This window comes from Pelophylax lessonae, assembly GCF_965119305.1.
Source record: "Pelophylax lessonae genome assembly, chromosome: 4".
Lineage (NCBI taxonomy): Eukaryota > Metazoa > Chordata > Amphibia > Anura > Ranidae > Pelophylax > Pelophylax lessonae.
The window spans coordinates 523,311,808-523,332,352 of NC_138771.1; positions in this window are offsets into that span (position 1 = coordinate 523,311,808).

The following is a 20,545-nucleotide window of genomic DNA, read 5'->3' on the forward strand; positions in this document are numbered from 1 at the left end:
TCAATAAGGTAATAACTGCTATAATTAGTGCAGACCAAACCGGTTTTATTCCAGGCCATTCTAGGTATAATAATATCCATAGACTGTTTACTAACCTCCAGGCTCCGAATGCTCTTTAATTTCCTAGAGCAGTGGTGACACTCGACACACAAAAGGCCTTTGACTCAGTCAAGTGGCCCTACTTGTTTTACGTGTTGGAGAGATTTGGCTTTGATAAGTTCTTTCTCACCTGAATTCATATCTTGTATGACCAACCATTGGCTCATTTGCGTATCAATGGCAGAGTATCCAAACCCCTCTATATTCCTCGACAAGATTGTCCATAATCTCCTTTACTATTCTCCATTGCCATAGAACCCCTCACGCAACTTCTCAGGCACTCCATGGATGTACGAGGTATGTGGATTGGTATTTTGGAAGAATTTGTCTCTCTTTACGCGGATGACATGTTGCTTTACTTATCAGATCCCCAAAATACAATTATGAAGGTAATTAAAATTATTCAAGATTTCGGGACTTTCTCAGGCTTTAAGTTTAACTGGTCCAAGTCGAGTGTGTTCCCGGTAGACTTGGGACTCCCCATCTCCCTCCCTATAGATTGTTCATTGCAGGTTACCACCTCATTTCGGTACTTAGGAGTCCAGGTGCAGCAACCCTTGTCCACGTATGTCTCAAACAATCTTCTTCCTTGTATATCCCTGTTCAAAGCTAAAATTGATAGCTGGAAAAATCTACCTTTAACCATGACTGGGAGGTTGAACCTTTTTAAATGGTCATGCTACTTAAATTCTTATATATCCTAGCTAACAGTCCTGTATTCATCCCCAATAGGATCTTCAAAGAAATAGACTCTCTCCTTTCGTCATTTTTATGGTATCCCAAGGCACCCAGACTCTCCATAACTACACCTCAGCAGCTAACTTCGCCTGGAGGACTGGCCCTACTTAATTTGCATCTTTATTGCTATGCCTCCCAACTAATGTATGTACATTGGTGGCTTTTCCCACAACTGAATAATACGGCCACAGCTGCTGAAGCTGCAGTGGTAACCTCATATGAAACTTTGACAAACCTAATATACAGGCAATTTGTCACATCTTTTGAAGGTGCAGACCTGTTGGAAGTTTCCCTCAGAATTTATAACCGACATGAATCTATGCTGCCCAGCTCTCCAGAAACTGTCTCACCGAATCAACCCTTATTGTATAATCCCATCCTTCTACACTTTCTCACCTCCCAAAAGGCCCAGATTGGGACCAGGAAAGGCCTCAAATATATCCACCAATTATTCGATAATGGTACCTTCAAATCCTTTACCCAATTTAAGCAGGACTTTCTAATCCCGAATTCTTGGCACTACAGATACCTTTATTCAAAACATGCAGCCTCAGTGCAACTTGGGGTCAGGGAAGTGCGCCTGGGTAACTTCTTATTGGAAAAAGAACTATTGTGTGATGTACACTCTAATCAAATTAGTTCCTATTACAGCACTCTAACCAAAAGTATCCCATCTCGCTTAGACACTGCAAGTCCAATGGACAATAAATATTCCTGATCTATGTGGTAATAATTGGGAGGAGGAGCAGCTGGAACCACAGAGAAATAATCACATTGCTGCTTTGTAATGTTGTCTGTCGTGACACCTGGAAGATTTTTCACCACTTCCTGTGTGATCACCAGGGCAGGAAGTGAACATAAATATTCCAACAAATGCACTGTAAGCCAAAAAAAAAAGGCACTTTGTTTCTATTGAATTACAGCAGAGAAGGGTAAGACACTTGTTTAGGTTTTAATGTCTGAATTGCCATATTTCCCCTCACTTCCTTTGTGGTCCATAGGGCAGGAAGTGTGAATAAACTCTCCAACAGAGAAAGTTAACACAAAAATCCCTTTTTTTTTTAAGGTAGCACTGCCCCCTTAGGGGTTGCCGGTTAATGGGTGTTCTTCAGCACTACTGTGAACCTGTAAACCGTCCAGCCCACCTGACACTCTAGGTTCAGACATTGTGTGTACACTTTTAAGGATTACACTGACACAGTACAAATGAGTTTTGACTTTTACTCAGTGAGCAAGCAAGTGAAATTATGTCAGTCAGCTGAATCCCTGCTTAAACCATCAGGGTTCAACCAGACTGACACAAAAACAACAGAAATCAGTAAGTTATTATATCAGGGAACAGTAATGAAACAACGTTCTATCTTCAAAGCATGTATAGCTACTTCCTAGAATGATGCAGCAATAATCAGATTAATGGAAAACTTAAAGCTTAAAGAAGAACTCTAGGCTAATTTAGGCTATCACTATACTACTTGGCAGTATAACCATAAACTAGAACGTGTACCCTTTAAGAACTATGTATATCACTGTCCCTCCTTTAGCAAGGCCTTGCTGCATTCTTCACTGGCAGTTGGAGCTCTTAAACAGTTTCCACTGTGGTTTAGTATAGCAAAGAGGATCAGAAGTTAAATTGTAATTCTAAGAGAATTGATGTTTGTTGTAATGTCTGCAGTCAGTGTAAAGATGATATGCTATACTTGCGGTCTGAACCAGGCCAAGACACCCTCTCTCACTCTGAGATGTTTGTCCGTGAGGGCCCTGCAGGATAGACAACGCGATCTCCCACGCTTAGGCATCTGGGAACAGGCTGCGCTCTGCCACCACAGGATGTCCGACCAACCTCCACTCTGTCTCCTTCAGCAACACTGTGAAAGCATCCACAGTACAGCGACCAGCATCCGCTTCGCTGAGGTTGAGTTTCCCGTAAGTGGGTCAGGCCTCGTGCACTGGGCCGCAGCTCCCGTCAGTCACACACTCAGCAGGCTGATGTGCACCCAATGGGTCCCGGGAGCAAGATAGTTTTCAGGCTGTAGAACAGATTGTTTTATATCTTCTCCCATGATGCTCCACTCTCCCTTCAGCCTTCTGGGAAGATAGTTTCCTCGGTTATCCAAACAATATTCAGCACTCTGCCAGAAACTATATCTCCCACAATCCCAATATTCCACTTCCTGCCAGAGGACGATTCCATTGAAATCAGCATTAAAGGGGCACAGGAAAAGTTTAAATAACAATGATTAATCTGTGTATTTATAATAGTAGTCTGATTCTGGCTACATTTACTAGCGTGCAGAATTAATTAGAACCTCTTTCATGCTTTATTGTTGTCTGTGTTCCCAGGGCACAGTTTAAAACTGAACTTCAGGCAAGCAGCTAAATACCTAGATTAAATACATATATGGGAGCTCTTTCATCTACTAAAGGATTTTATTTTATTGTACCAATGAAAAAAAAAATAATATGTCCCCGGATTTCATTTTTAAAATCTGGTCACCTTATTCTAAGGCAGTGTACAGTTGGTTATCAGAGCAGTGTTCTGGGGTGAGCAGGGAAATATGCAGTGGGTTATCAGGGCAGTGTGCAGTAAGTCAGCAGGGCAGAGGATAACAGGTCAGCAGGGGAGTGTACAAGAGTCAGTAGCTCAGGGTACAGGGGGTCAACAGGGCAGTGTACAGAGGTCAGCTGGGCAGAGGACAGGGGTCACAAGGACAGAGGAGAAGGGTCGGCAGGACGGCAGGGCAGGCCAGCAGGGCTGATGATGGGGTCACTATGGCAGAGAACAGGAGAAACAAGGGCAGAGTACAGGGATTAGAAAGGCAATGTACAGTGGTCAGCAGGACAGGGATCACCAGGATGGAGAACAGGGGGATAAAAGGGTAGAAGGCAGGGGTCAGCAGGGCAGTGTATAGGGGGGTAAAATCCCCCCAATTCATGCTCTTAGCCAAAATCCCCCCCAACCCACCCTGCAACCACCCATATATCCTCCTCCACACATATTCACCCTCATTCCTCCTCCCAATTATCCTTCCCAGCACAAATAGCCCCCCACCCCCCACCTCCACAACCCTCCCACCCCAAATACAAATGATTGTTACCCCCTCCCCTCACTGTGTTTCCAGTACAATTCCCCCACCGCCAAAGTCCACCCCCCCTTCTACACCCCCCCCCAAACTTACAGGAAGAAAACGCTACAGAGCCAGGAGGAGGTGCGGGATGTGCTATGCTCTTCCCCCTCCTGTCAGAACAGTGCACCTCCATGCAGCAGATGAGATGACACAGGATCGCTCTTACATTGGGCTGTACATAGTTTGATTACCCGCCTGAGGGGGGTAACAACAACAGCAACCTCCTAGATGCGGCCATGTGCATCAATACCAGTGCATCACACTGTTTACTCTTTTTTAACACAGTGACATTTTTTAGTTCTTGTGGCTGACGTGCGGTGACTAATGCTGCGCTGGAAGAAAGTACTACATACAGCACTTTTTTTTCAGCGCATACTGCCCCACACTGAGCAACACCGGAAAAAAGCCATTTTGACTTTTCTTGCAGTGAGAGTGATATGGGGTTGCATTGGAATAGTTGACAAACGCAGTCCTACCTAATCTGGTGTGAATGGACTCCTAATGTCACTCCCCTGGCCTTTGACTGGACAGTGAAAGAAGAAGGAGCAAAGTGACGAGCTTATCTCTCTGTCAATCTGCTCTCTCCCCCTCCCAACATACTACTTGCACGGCAACACAACTGATTAGTTCATTGTTCTGCCCAGGGTGAGCTGTCCTGCAAGAGGTTGAATTAAATAATGCATTTTTAGGATGTATTAGTTAAAGCAGAGCTACATAAATGTATGCCTTTTATATCTGCATGGAATTCAGTTTTAAACAGTCTCATCAAGGGACCCATTCACACACTGTTTTAATGCATGCTTTTTATATTTCCTTTCGGATGGGCTCACCACAAGCCTCAATGCATGAAGAAAACTCAGCTGCACTGGTTTTGACAATACAGCACACCACAATGTAGAGAGTATTCACATCTGTCTATTGCAGTGTGCTATAGCTTAGGCTTTTTTTTTACATGCGGTCGGGTGCCATTCAGAATAATTGGCAACATAAATAGACAAAAAATAGTGGAGACCACAGATAGCTGCAGTTCCAAAAAAACTCAGACTTTACAACAATGGGCAAACACAACACATGATGTATAAAATTTTACACTTTTACTACTGAAGAAGCAGTATCTTCCGTGAAACGCATCCCCATAATAGATGGGAAGGAGAACCTGTCAGACTGTTTCACAAAGTTACTATAAAAACATTGTATATAGATTAGGCAGTTATCTGACCCGACTCTGGGCGGTGTTCATATATGACCATTTTTATTGTTGTTTTTTTTAATTTTTATATTATTGTTTTAAAGAAGATAATAATACAAGTGTAAGACTTTATAATGAGTTTTGTTTGCCCATTGTTGCACCTGTAAAATTCAAATTGATCAAGGAGCTACAGCCATCTGTCCGCTCTACTATTTGTTGTCTATACATTGTCTAGGATGTGGTACAGCGGGAGTGGTTTATGAGTTTCTTTCTGGCAAAATAAATACTGTAATCCATGCTTTTTGGTAACACATGGTAAAGGTTGCAATATCACAATACAAAAGTGTGAATGCAGTTGAAGCACCCTCCTAGGTAGGTGCTAGAGAGAGGGTATAGTTTTTGGCTCTGTCTGCCTATCAGAGGACCAGCATGTAAATTCTATATTCTTTCTGCTTAACAGGGAGCAGGATCTGTGAGTTAGGTCTGCTCAATGTGCTCAGTGTGTGATTCATGTGGTCTGAGGGAGTGTCCCCACTGGTCCAATGGGGAGGCACATTGCGAAGTGGAGGAAACCTGACCAATGGACCCACAGGCTTTGATACAGCCCCAGTGATTGGCACGGACTGCTGTCTCGGTGCATTGTGGGGTGTAGTATATAAAGCCAGGGGCACATGTGCTCAAGGTCTTTGGCTGGTTAACAGAGTCCTGGAAGGAGGGTGGCGGCTGCCTCCTCTTCTGCAGCAGTTGGTGTATGGTCACAGGCAGTCGGCCTGGTGAGCCAGAAGTGTGGAGCTGAACTCAGGGTCCAGGAGAGCTGACTGAGGGAGTTGAGGCACTGGAGAACCTGGAAAGCAGTATTGTGAGTACAGAGGATTGTGCGTAAGGGCCTGACCAGGAAGGGGGCAACTCCGGAGAAGATTAGTCAGTGGACGGGTGTCAGCTTGTGGATATAAAGGGGGTACTAGGTGTTTGCCCTGAAGATAAGTACTAAAAGGAACATTACCTCAGATTCATCTGGTTCCAGGATGAAGCTGCGGCCTTGCCGCATTCTCAGATAGCAGTCCTCAGCATTGTGAATAGTTCAAGTGTTGGAGTATCCCACCCATCCCAATATCAAATAAAACAACAAAAACAACAACCCTTAGACTGTTTATTGACTGAGCCAAGAAGGTAAAGTGTTAAGATTCTGAATGCAGTTGCTACGGGTAACCCAGGGGAATCCAGAAGTATAAAAAAACAGCAGCTCCTAAGGGGGCAGTGCTACATTTGGGGGCTTGTCCGGGATATCATCCTGGGTTACCGAAACGGCTGCTAACGGCAACAACCGAGAAATCTTGCAAAAATAACGTCATGCTTTCTCAAGAAATGTGCCGGAGTGTCAGCCAAGAGAGTGATGCCTGCTCTACAGGGAATTTTCATAAGTAGTATAACCAGCAGCTCCTAAGGGGGCAGTGCTACACAGTCTTAAAACACCAACAAAGGCTTTATGTTCTCTCTCTGCCTGCATGGGTTTCCTCTGGGTACTCCTTCCACACTCCAAAGACATGCTGCTAGGTTAATTGGATCATGTCCAAAGTTGCCTTAGTATGTGTATGTATGAATGTGAGTAAGAGACCTTAGATTATAAGCTCTTTGAGGGCAAGGACAGATGGGAATGAATAATATATATACAGAGTATATGTATATATATATATATATATATATATATATACACATACATACAGTTCCTTGCAAAAGTATTCAGGCCCCCTTGTACTTTTCGACCTTTTACCACATTTCAGGCTTCAAACATAAAGATATAAAACTGTAATTTTTTGTGAAGAATCAACAACAAGTGGGACACAATCATGAAGTGGAATGAAATTTATTGGTTATTTCAAACTTTTGTAACAAATAAAAAACTGAAAAATTGGGCAAAATTATTCAGCCCCCTTAAGTTAATACTTTGTAGCGCCACCTTTTGCTGCGATTACAGCTGTAAGTCGCTTGGGATATGTCTCTATCAGTTTTGCACATCGAGAGACTGAAATTATTGCCCATTCCTCCTTGCAAAACAGCTTGAGCTCAGTGAGGTTGGATGGAGAGCGTTTGTGAACAGAAGTTTTCAGTTCTTTCCACGGATTCTCGATTGGATTCAGGTCTGGACTTTGACTTGGCCATTCTAAAACCTGGATATGTTTATTTGTGAACCATTCCATTTTAGATTTTGCTTTATGTTTTGGATCATTGTCTTGTTGGAAGACAAATCTCCGCCCCAGTCTCAGGTCTTTTGCAGACTCCATCAGGTTTTCTTCCAGAATGGTCCTGTATTTGGCTCCATCCATCTTCCCATCAATTTTAACCATCTTCCCTGTCCCTGCTGAAGAAAAACAGGCCCAAACCATGATGCTGCCATCACCATGTTTGACAGTGGGGATGGTGTGTTCAGGGTGATGAGCTGTGTTGCTTTTACACCAAACATAATGTTTTGCATTGTGCCAAGAGGTTCAATTTTGGTTTCATCTGACCAGAGCACCTTCTTCCACATGTTTGGTGTGTCTCCCAGGTGGCTTGTGGCAAACTTTAAATTACACTTTTTATGGATATCTTTAAGAAATGTCTTTCTTCTTGCCACTCTTCCATAAAGGCCAGATTTGTGCAGTATACGACTGATTGTTGTCCTATGGACAGAGTCTCCCACCTCAGCTGTAGATCTCTGCAGTTCATCCAGAGTGATCATGGGCCTCTTGGCTGCATCTCTGATCAGTCTTCTCCTTGTATGAGCTGAAAGTTCAATATTATCGCTTGCACAGTGCTCCTTGGGATGTTTAAAGCTTGGGAAATCTTTTTGTATCCAAATCCGACTTTAAACTTCTCCACAACAGTATCTCGGACCTGCCTGGTGTGTTCCTTGTTCTTCATGATGCTCTCTGCACTTTAAACGGACCTCTGAGACTATCACAGTGCAGGTGCATTTATACGAAGACTTGATTACACACAGGTGGATTCTATTTATCATCATTTGACATTTAAGTCAACATGGGATCATTCAGAGATCCTCACTGAACTTCTGGAGAGAGTTTGCTGCACTGAAAGTAAAGGGGCTGAATAATTTTGCATGCCCAATTTTTCAGTTTTTTATTTGTTAACAAAGTTTGAAATATCCAATAAATTTCATTCCACTTCATGATTGTGTCCCACTTGTTGTTGATTCTTCACAAAAAATTACAGTTTTATATCTTTATGTTTGAAGCCTGAATTGTGGCAAAAGGTCGAAAAGTTCAAGGGGGCCGAATACTTTCGCAAGGCACTGTATATATATTTATATACACACACTGTATACAGTGCCTTGAAAATGTATTCATACCCCTTGACATTTTCCACATTTTGTCATGTCACAACCAAATACGTAAATGTATTTTATTGGGATTTTTTCTGATAGACCAACACAAAGTGGCACATACAGTCAGGTCCATAAATATTGGGACATCAACACAATTCTAATCTTTTTGGCTCTATACACCACCACAATGGATTTTGAATGAAACAAACAAGATGTGATTTAACTGCAGACTTTCAGCTTTAATTTGAGGGTATTTACATCCAAATCAGGTGAACAGTGTGGAACAATGGAATTACAACAGTTTGTATATGTGCCTCCTTCTTTTTAAGGGACCAAAAGTAATGGGACAATTGGCTGCTCAGCTGTTCCATGGACGTGTGTGTGTTATTCCCTCATTTTCCCATTTAGAAGGAGCAGATAAAAGGTCCAGAGTTCATTTCAAGTGTGCTATTTGCATTTGGAATCTGTTGCTGTCAACTCTCAATATGAGATCCAAAGAGCTGTCACTATCAGTGAAGCAAGCCATCATTAGGCTGAAAAAACAAAACAAACCCATCAGAGAGATAGCAAAAACATTAGGTGTGGCCAAATCAACTGTTTGGAATATCCTTAAAAAGAAAGAATGCACCGGTGAGCTCAGCAACACCAAAAGACCCGGAAGACCACGGAAAACAACTGTGGTGGATGATCGAAGAATTCTTTCCCTGGTGAAGAAAACACCCTTCACAACAGTTGGCCAGATCAAGAACACTCTCCAGGAGGTAGGTGTATGTGTGTCAACAATCAAGAGAAGACTTCACCAGAGTGAATATAGAGGATTCACCACAAGATGTAAACCATTGGTAAGCCTCAAAAACAGGAAGCCCAGATTAGAGTTTGCCAAACAACATCTAAAAAAGCCTTCACAGTTCTGGAACAACATCCCATGGACAGATGAGACCAATATCAACTTGTACCAGAGTGATGGGAAGAGAAGAGTATGGAGAAGGAAAGGAACTGCTCATGATTCAAAGCATACCACCTCATCAGTCAAGCATGGTGGTGGTAGAATCATGGTGTGGGCATGTATGACTGCCAATTGGACTGGTTCTCTTGTATTTATTGAGGATTGATGACCACTGACAAAAGCAGCAGGATGAATTCTGAAGTGTTTCGGGCAATATTATCTGCTCATATTCAGCCAAATGCTGCAGAACTCATTGGACGGCGCTTCACAGTGCAGATGGACAATGACCTGAAGCATACTGCGAAAGCAACCAAAGAGTTTTTTAAGGGAAAGAAGTGGAATGTTATGCAATGGCCAAGTCAATCACCTGACCTGAATCCAATTGAGCATGCATTTCACTCGCTGAAGACAAAACTGAAGGGAAAATGCCCCAAGAACAAGCAGGAACTGAAGACAGTTGCAGTAGAGACCTGGCAGAGCATCACCAGGGATGAAACCCAGCGTCTGGTGATGTCTATGCATTCCAGACTTCAGGCTGTAATTGACTGCAAAGGATTTGCAACCAAGTATTAAAAAGTGAAAGTTTGATTTATGATTGTTAATCTGTCCCATTACTTTTGGTTCCTTAAAAAGTGGGAGGCACATATACAAACTGTTGTAATTCCTACACCGTTCACCTGATTTGGATGTAAATACCCTCAAATTAAAGCTGAAAGTCTGCAGTTAAAGCACATCTTGTTTGTTTAATTTTAAATCCATTTTGGTGGTGTATAGAGCCAAAAAGATTAGAATTGTGTAGATGTCCCAATATTTATGGACCTGACTGTAATTGTAAAGTGAAAGGAAAATGATAACTGGTTTTTAACATTTTTTTACAGATAAATATTTGAAAAGTGTGGCATGCATTTGTATTCAGCCCGCTGCAATTACAGCTGGAAGTCTTTTTGGGGATGTCTCTACCAGCTTTGCACATCTATAGAGTGAAATTTTTGCCTATTCTTCTTTGCAAAATAGCTCCCATTCTGTCAAATTGGATGGAGAGCATCTGTGAACAGCAATTTTCAAGTCTTGCTGCAGATTCTCAATTTGGTTTAGGTCTGGACTTTGACTGGGCCATTCTAACACATGCTTTGATATGCTTTGATCTAAACCATTCCATTGTAGCTTTGACTGTATGTTTAGGGTCGTTGTTTTGCTGTAAGGTGAACCTCGGCTCCAGTCTCAAGTCTTTTGCAGACTAACAGGTTTTCTTCTAACAGTGCCCTGTACTTGGCTCCATCCATCTTCCTATCAACTCTGACCAGCTTCCCTGTCCCTGCTGAAGAAAAGTATCACAACATAATGTTGCCACCACCATGTTTCATACTGGGGATGGTGTGTTCAGGGCGATGTGCAGTCTTAGTTTTCCGTCACACATAGCCTTTTGCTTTTAAGCCAGAAAGTTCAATTTTGGTCTCATCTGAACAGGGCGCCTTCTTCCACATGTTTGCTGTGTATCCCCCCCTCCCCCTATTGGTTTCTCGCAAACTGCAAACTGGACTTCTTATGGCTTTCTTTCAACAATGGCTTTCTTCTTGCCAGTCTTCCATAAAGGCCAGATTTGTGGAGTGCATGATTATTGTTGTCCTGTGAACAGATTCTCCCACCTGAGCTGTAGATCTTTGCAGCTCCTCCAAAGTTACCGTGAGCTTCTTGGCTGCTTCTCTGATTAATTCTCTCCTTGCCTGGTCTGTCAGTTTAGGTGGACCAAGACATGTCTTTGTAGGTTTGTAGTTGTGCCATACTCTTTCCATTTTCGGATGATGGATTGAACAGTGCTTCTTGAGATGTTCAAAGCCTGGGATATTTTTTTATAACCTAACCCTGCTTTCAACTGCTTCACAACTTCATCCCTGACTGGTCTGGTATGTTCCTTGGTCTTCATGATGCTGTTTGTTCCCTAAAGTTCTCTAACAAACTTCTGAGGGCTTCACAGAACAGCTGTATTTATACTGAGAGTAAGTTACACACAGGTGGACTCTATTTATTAATCAGGTGACTTATGAAGGCAATTGGTTCCACTGGAGTTTAGTTAGGGGTATTAGAGTAAGCCCAGGTTCACACTGAGGCCTGTTTGAAAAACTGTGCGAGTTCAGCTGAACTCACACGATTTGAAGCTAGCATTTCAGTCCGACTTCAGGGGTGATTTCACAGACATCTGTGCGGGTTCCTGCACAAATGGAAATCGCTCCCCCCCCCAAAAGTAGTACAGGTGTGGCGTCGCAAAGACACCAGCAATTAGCGCCAATTACTGGCAAATAAGCTCCGATTTGACATGTCAAATCACATGTCAAATCGGACCAATGTGAACATGGGCTAAAGGGGGCTAAATACAAATGCACGCCAAACTTTTCAGATATTTATTTGTAAAACATTTTGAAAACCATTTATCATTTTCCTTCTACTTTAGAATTATGTGTCACTTTGTGTTGGTCTATCACATAAAATCCCAATAGAATACATTTACCTTTTTGGTTGTAACATGCTAAAATGTATAAATTTCAAGGGGTATGAATACTTTTTCAAGGCACTGTATATAAATACTTTATATAATATAAATTGAAGATGCAATATACAGTAAGTACCTGTAATAAGTAAATAAAATAAAATAAGCTCTAACCCTTCAGTGGGTGATAGTCACCTATTCTGTTTTTTTATCAGATCAGATGTTAATTTCATGTCATAAATCCTGCGTCGGCTGTCAGTCGATTGCTTTTGGGATGAGAAATTGGTCAAAGAGCCTTTTCTAGTTGGCCCTGTGAGATGTTTGAATGGTGGATGCACACCCAACAGTTCTCTATTATCTATGGTTTGCTTTAGTCAAGACCCTTGACTATCCATTATATAAGTCTTTCTACAATAAGAAATGTCATCTTTATATACATACATTGCCAGATTTGCTGCCTAAACTTTTTGAGTGCTGGTTTAATGCAATTAAACATCTGCAATGTCCAGCTGCAAATCAGAAAGGCCTTAAAGTGCAAAAGGTCAAAACTGTTGTGGCTGAACAATTGCTGGGTGTAAATAAGTAATAAAGACAAAGAAATGACCTTGCTGAGACACAGGCCAGGAGAAGGAACCAGAGGGGGGTTTAAAGGGAATGCAGTACAATGGGAGTTAGCATTTCCAAGCTTTGCTGCGATATTTATTGGAGGGCCTCATTCTCTTCCTACTGCATCCTTTGTGGATGGGCCACCTGATTTTCTCCCTCCCTTTTCAAAACAGTTAACCTGGAATTAAGAGGCCTAGTGACACAGGTCAGCTCTTCACCCCTCCTTTTTACTTAGAAAGACTACTACGCTACCTCCCCAATGGTGCTTTGTCCCATTCATCTCCTAATTAGTCTAATCGCCATGGTGGGATCGTGATTTAGAGCTCTGCACGCCACATGCTCACATTGAGACAGATCATAACTGTTGTTAAGGAATCCCCCCATAAAGGTCAGAGCCACCAGAGCAGGAATGGGGAATCCAGACGTTATTATCAAGATTGCAAAATATTTGCAAACAATTTGCCGCAGTTGTCTTTCTATAGTGACAAGTCCGTACAGAAGTTCTGGGAATTTAAAAAAAAAATAGGAGAAGGAATGTTATCAGATCAACTTTAGATGCCTCATTTTTGTATCTTTCTTTCCCATTCTTGCTACAGAGAGCTTTTACTATTTGGAAATCCATGGTTGTATTAAAGTATAAATTGTGTGTAGGCAAGGAACGGTCTGTGAGGGTCTACACCTTGAATGGTGCAGGCTGACTCAGGCCTGGGGATTTAAATGTGCCACTAATGCAAAGAGATATTTCCACACTTCAGACAATGTAAAAGGTACATACAAAAGTTTTTATTTATTTGTTACAGGGTTACATAGAAAAACGATTTAAATCATAGCTACATATATACATTTTATGCATAAAAGTGCAATACATTGGACCCTAATACCGGGCTATGCATTCAGGAGGGAAGCTGGAACTGGAACCGTTCCTTGCCTACACACAATTTACGCTTTACGGGGAAGGTGCCAACCAATTTCTTTTGAGTATAAAGAGCCGATCTCTCCCCCACCACAACGAATTCTGTATTAAAGTATATCTCTAGGCAATTTTTCTATTTTCGGATTTGGGCAGAGTAGGGAACAGTTGAACCAGCCTTTCTTAACAAGGGTTCCTTTAGGACAGGGGTCTCCAAATATTTTAAACAAAGGGCCAGTTTATTATCCTTCAGACTTTTAGGAGGGCCGGATTGTGGCCCGCAGGGGCAGTAAATGTCCCATCTCGGCATCAATGAGAATAAATATGGCCTCAGGTTTGGTGGTCAATAGGGGGAATAGTATCCCATCATTGGTATCGATGGAAGAATTATAAGTATAGTGCCCCATATCGGTGGGAGGAATAGTGCCCCTCTGGCCAGATAAAGACTAGCAAAGGGCCACATCTGGCCCTCGGGCCGCAGTTTGGAGACCCCTGCTTTAGGAGTTGCTAGGATTTTTTTGAGCTGTGGGTGACTGATCTCTTGTTTGATGGTATCTGCATAATTCTGGGTCCAACACCACTTGGCAAAGCAAGTTGCATGAACTCAATGATCTTTCTGTCTGTAAAGGAAGCATTTTTCCCCCTCACCACCAATGTAAGGTACATTTTTCCAATTGACCACCAACGTAAGAAACATTCTTCTCACTGACCACCATTTTTTTTTTTTAGTTTTGGATAGAGTGGGAAATGGTTAAGCCAGACTTTCTAAATGATTGTTTCTTTGGAGTTTGCTAGGGTTTTTTGAGCTGTGGGTAACTGACCTCTTGCTTGATGGTGTCTGCACAATTCTGGGTCGAACGCCAAATGACAAAACAAGTTGCGTGAACTCAATGATCTTTCTCTCTGTAAGGGGAGCATTCTTCCCACTGATCACCACTGCAAGGTACATTTTTCCCATTGACTACGAAGGTAAAGGACATTCTTCTTACTGACCACCAACTCAATGGACACCCTTCCTAATGATCCCCATGAATTCATTTTAGCTGGAGTTCCCTGAGATCTGAAAAAATGTTAAGGGTTCCTCCGTGGTAAGAAGGTTGAGAACAGCTGGGTTAAACCTCCTGTCAAGTTTGTCAGGACTTTGGACAGATACACCACTCTAGAAAAAATCCTCTAAAAAGGACAACCCAACCCCCCCCCCAGAGCATTGGTCAATTTCACAGCAGCTAGGCTAGTTCCCAGTTCGGCAACTGGAAAGACCACTTGTCTCATCCACGAGGCTGACAGGCAGGGCCTGGCTGACATTGAAGCCACGTTTACTATTTGCTTCAACAACAGATGTGCCTGCTGGGGGCGCTGTATATACTGTATATATACACACACCACAATTTGTCACAACGTGGCAGGCGTGCTAATTATTGTTCTCTGGGTACTCAAGGCTGAACCCCCCCGAGGAAAAAATATTATCTATGGCCCTGGTGAGCATGCCTTTAACTCTGTGCCCCAACATGGCTCTGCCCTCATTACACAGAGAACAAGAAAAGTAATCACCTCTTATCATCTGTAAGGTTTTATCTCTGCACTGTATCCAGTTTCCTACCCACGCCTCCCCCCCCCCCCCCCAACCAGGGGGTCTTGCTTCATATGTTGAGGATAATGTACCGACGCAGCTAAAATTAATGAGCATCCTTCTTAGTTTATTACATCTACTTACCTGTGGTTGACAGAAGCAAGACAAGTAAATCTTTACAAATATTTAAAAGTTTCCCTAGTAACCACATGCTTCAGAAATTTTATTTCAATCTGCCAGTGTCTTTCATTAAAGGGCTGGATGCTTTTACATCTTTCTTATGTTCAGGAAGATTAAATACTTTAAAGTAAATGGATTGAAGTGTGTTTTTTTGTAATTTCCTCTTAAAAGCCACATAAAGGGAAACTTTGAAACATCATAATAGTTGTCAGAGTGAAAATAGCACAGCAGATCAATGATGAGAGAGATTAATGAGGCTCTTTGGTAATACTGTGGAATTTACAGAAATGCTGAGATTCACACATGCAATACCCAACAGATACCTTGCATGGCCAAACGTTTGTGAATACCCGACCAATAACCTATTTTATTGCCAAAAGTATAGGGAGATATCCCCAAATTATTAAGTTAAAGGGTTTCCAGTAAATGGTACTATTAACACTACAGAATACTAAAATGTTTTGAGAATTATGCGCTTTCCACTTGTGGTAAGAGTTTATGGAAGATCCAATTCTGTTCAAGTCTCCCCGTTAGGGGTATCACATTTAGGGTGTTCAGCATGGACAAGCATGACAGCTTCTGTCTGCCGATGGTTACAACGGAAGCAGTGGCCGCTTGCACCCACTGTGTCCCAGAGATGTATAGTAACTAAGTAGAACTACCTCACTACTGTATTTAAGTACCGAAAGGCGGTATCTGTACTTTCCTAGAGTAGAATCTTTTCCTCCTACTTCCACTTTTACTTCACTACATTTTTTTAATGATTTCAATACTTCTACTCTGATATTTTTTTTTTGTGCTGCATAGTTACTCGTTACAATTATAAAAATTACCACTGCCAGAACAGTAGATGGCAGGTTTCATGAAGCTCAAAACATGTGTATTATCAGCGCATACGAAAATAAATGCTACCGTACGTATAAATAAAAGTTGCATTTGAAATAATAAAAAAACAATATGATGTTCAAACTTTTGACTTCTTTCTTTAATAACTACGTAACACAGTACTTGTACTTTTACTTTCAGTACTTGAGTAGCATTTTTTTTTCAAAACTACTGGTACTTTTACTTTCAGTACTTGAGTAGCAAATTTTTTTAAAAAACTACTTGCAATACTTAAGTAAAAAAAATGTTGAATACTTTAGTACTTCTACTCAAGTCCCTTTTTGATCGAGCACTTGTACTTTTACTCAAGTATGGGTTTCGAGTACTTTATACAACTCTGCTGTGTCCTTACCATCCAATGACATCACCCAGCTTGTTCACTTACATGAGCAGAAGATAATGGGCTGGGATTACATAATTGCTTAAATATGGCCACATGGCCATATTTGGGTGATAACATTGGTATGGTTTCCATTTTGGGGTAGACACTTAGAAATAATAATTAAAAAAATGTTCTGATAGAACACCTGTGCACATTAGAGCACCTCTAGCTGTCAAACAAAACAACCACCTGACTCAGTGTTTATCAACCCTGTTTAGATGTGAAATTGAGAAATGCAAAGTATCATTGTACATTTGTATCTACTCTGTTTCATTCATCTGCAGGTCAAAGGGGCAAACTTCCATCCACTTATGCTGTCAGTTTAAGCAAGCTGAGAAGTTAAAAAAATGTACTTTTTTCCACCTGAAAAACAATTGGATAATTCCAATTTTTTTTTCATTCACTTACCATGTTTTTAAAGAAAATATACTTACCTTCCTTACTCTTCCTTCCTCTGCGGACAAGGCCGCTGACATCACTTCCTGCTTCCATTGACTCCTGGGAGATGAACTTCCCCTGCTCGTCACTTCCTGTGCAGGCGCATCATTTCCTGCTGAACAGCTTCTGGGCATGCCCAGAAGCTGCGTAGGGATGACGCGCCTGCACTGGAAGTGACGAGCAGGGCCGGTGCAGGGCATTCTGGGACTTCGACGTCACCGAAGAGGATGGCTTCAGCTGCCCAATTTTGCGCTTGGAAAAAGCGCAAAATTGAAAAAAAAAAAAAAAAGCCTTCGCTTCATTTGCAATGATTTGTACCATAACCATAATTTTAGTGTCATTTGAACCTTGCCTACTGTATAACAGATATATGGCAGCAAGCGGCTCAGCTGCGCCAGATCATGTATTAGATACGTGATCTGGCAACTCCAGGTAAGGGGAGCGCGCACGCGCTGCGGGTAACTTGGCTGTGCTGTGATTAAACACAGCAGATATCGATCAGCGGGTGCCAGCCAATGAATTACCGCCAGCACATGCCAATCATCATGAATTTACACAGGACAGAGCTCTGTCCTGTCAGCGGGAAAGTAATTGATTTTCTTTCCCCCACAAAGCAGGGAATAAAATCTATTACTTGCCTTAGTAAAAGCACCTAACACAGTACACAAAAACACTGGTTAGGCACACATTTAACCCTTTGATGACTCTAGATGTTTAACCCTTTTCCCAGTCAGTATCATTAGTACAGCGACAGTACTTATTTTTAGCAAGGATCATTGTGTTAGTGTTTTACTGGTTCCCAAAAAGTGTCAAAAGTGTCAGTTAGTGCCAAGTGTCCACTGCAAAATTGTAGTACCACTATATGTCCCTGATCGCCGCCATTACTAGTAAATAAACCATTAGAAATTCCTGTTTATCCTATAGTTTGTAGACGCTATAACTTTTGCGCAAACCAATCAATATACACTTAATGGGATTTTTTTTTAACTAAAAAACATGTAGCAGAATACAGTGCCTTGCGAAAGTATTTGGCCCCCTTGAACTTTTTGACCTTTTGCCACATTTCAGGCTTCAAACATAAAGATATAAAACTGTATTTTTTTTGTGAAGAATCAACAACAAGTGGGACACAATCATGAAGTGGAACGAAATTTATTGGATGTTTCAAACTTTTTTAACAAATAAAAAACTGAAAAATTGGGCGTGCAAAATTTATTCAGCCCCCTTAAGTTAATACTTTGTAGCGCCACCTTTTGCTGCGATTACAGCTGTAAGTCGCTTGGGATATGTCTCTATCAGTTTTGCACATCGAGAGACTGAAATTTTTGCCCATTTCTCCTTGCAAAACAGCTCGAGCTCAGTGAGGTTGGATGGAGAGCGTTTGTGAACAGCAGTTTTCAGTTCTTTCCACAGATTCTCGATTGGATTCAGTCTGGACTTTGACTTGGTCATTCTAACACCTGGATATGTTTATTTGTGAACCATTACATTGTAGATTTTGCTTTATGTTTTGGATCATTGTCTTGTTGGAAGACAAATCTCCGTCCCAGTCTCAGGTCTTTTGCAGACTCCATCAGGTTTTCTTCCAGAATGGTCCTGTATTTGCCTCCATCCATCTTCCCATCAATTTTAACCAACTTCCCTGTCCCTGCTGAAGAAAAGCAGGCCCAAACCATGATGCTGCCACCACCATGTTTGACAGTGGGGATGGTGTGTTCAGGGTGATGAGCTGCGTTGCTTTTACGCCAAACATAACGTTTTGCATTGTTGCCAAAAAGTTTGATTTTGGTTTCATCTGACCAGAGCACCTTCTTCCACATGTTTGGTGTGTCTCCCAGGTGGCTTGTGGCAAACTTTAAACGACACTTTTTATGGATATCTTTAAGAAATGGCTTTCTTCTTGCCACTCTTCCATAAAGGCCAGATTTGTGCAGTATACGACTGATTGTTGTCCTATGGACAGAGTCTCCCACCTCAGCTGTAGATCTCTGCAGTTCATCCAGAGTGATCATGGGCCTCTTGGCTGCATCTCTGATCAGTCTTCTCCTTGTATGAGCTGAAAGTTTAGAGGGACGGCCAGGTCTTCGTAGATTTGCAGGGGTCTGATACTCCTTCCATTTCAATATTATCGCTTGCACAGTGCTCCTTGGGATGTTTAAAGCTTGGGGAATCTTTTGGATCATTCAGAGATCCTCACTGAACTTCTGGAGAGAGTTTGCTGCACTGAAAGTAAGACTGGGACGGAGATTTGTCTTCCAACAAGACAATGATCCAAAACATAAAGCAAAATCTACAATGTAATGGTTTACAAATAAACATATCCAGGTGTTAGAATGACCAAGTCAAAGTCCAGACTGAATCCAATCGAGAATCTGTGGAAAGAACTGAAAACTGCTGTTCACAACCGCTCTCCATCCAACCTCACTGAGCTCGAGCTGTTTTGCAAGGAGAAATGGGCAAAAATTTCAGTCTCTCGATGTGCAAAACTGATAGAGACATATCCCAAGCGACTTACAGCTGTAATCGCAGCAAAAGGTGGCGCTACAAAGTATTAACTTAAGGGGGCTGAATATTTTCGCACGCCCAATTTTTCAGTTTTTTATTTGTTCACAAAGTTTGAAATATCCAATAAATTTCGTTCCACTTTATGATTGTGTCCCACTTGTTGTTGATTCTTCACAAAAAATTACAGTTTTATATATTTATGTTTGAAGCCTGAAATGTGGCAAAAGGTTGCAAAGTTCAAGGGGGCCGAATACTTTCGCAAGGCACTGTACATATTGACCTAAACTGATAAGGAAAAAATATATATTTTTTTTAAGTTTTTTTTTATTGGATATGTTTTATAGCAGAAAGTAAAAAAAAATATATATATAGATATATTTTTTTTTTCTTTCAAAATTGTTTGCCTTTTTTTTTAAACCGCACAAAAATAGAAAACACAGTGGTGATCAAGTACTACCAAAGCAAAGCTCTATTTGTGGGAAAAAAGGAGATACATTTTGTTTGGGTACATTGTCGCACGACCGCGCAATTGTCAGTTAAAGCAACGCAGTGCCGAATCGCAATAAATATCCTGGTCATAAAGGGGGTACATTTTCCGGGGATCAAGTGGTTAAACAGGAAACCATATACACAAAATGCATACTTTTATTCTATAGTAACAATATCTTTATGAACCAAGTTTTATTACTTTTTTGTGCAAGGATTGCATAAAAAAGTTCTTTTTTGAAAGACAATAGCACAAAAAAGAAAGCCTTGTTTGTTCTTAAAAAGTAATATGTATTACTTTGTTATCTTAAAAGAGAAATTTTGGATCCAAAAAAACAAACATACATACTCACCACGATGGCTGCAGCACTTATCCGAGCCATAGCTGTCCTTGCTGACTCTACACTGACAACTGAGCAATCAAAGGCCGCTGATCACTCAGTTCTGAGTCTTTAGTGAGCAGAGAGCCGGTGACTGTCAGTCACTGCCTCTCTGCGCTGCCCCTTCAGAGTTTAGTGGTGTGCTGGGCTGTGGAGGGGGCGAAAGCAGCTGGTTTAGTGCTGAGAGGTTGAGCCAGCTGTTAGTCAGGCATCTGGGCCAATCTCAACATTGTTGTTAGGATCACTGTAGAGCCTGGACTGGCTCTGTAGCGTCATCAGACAGCAGACTTAGCCCACTA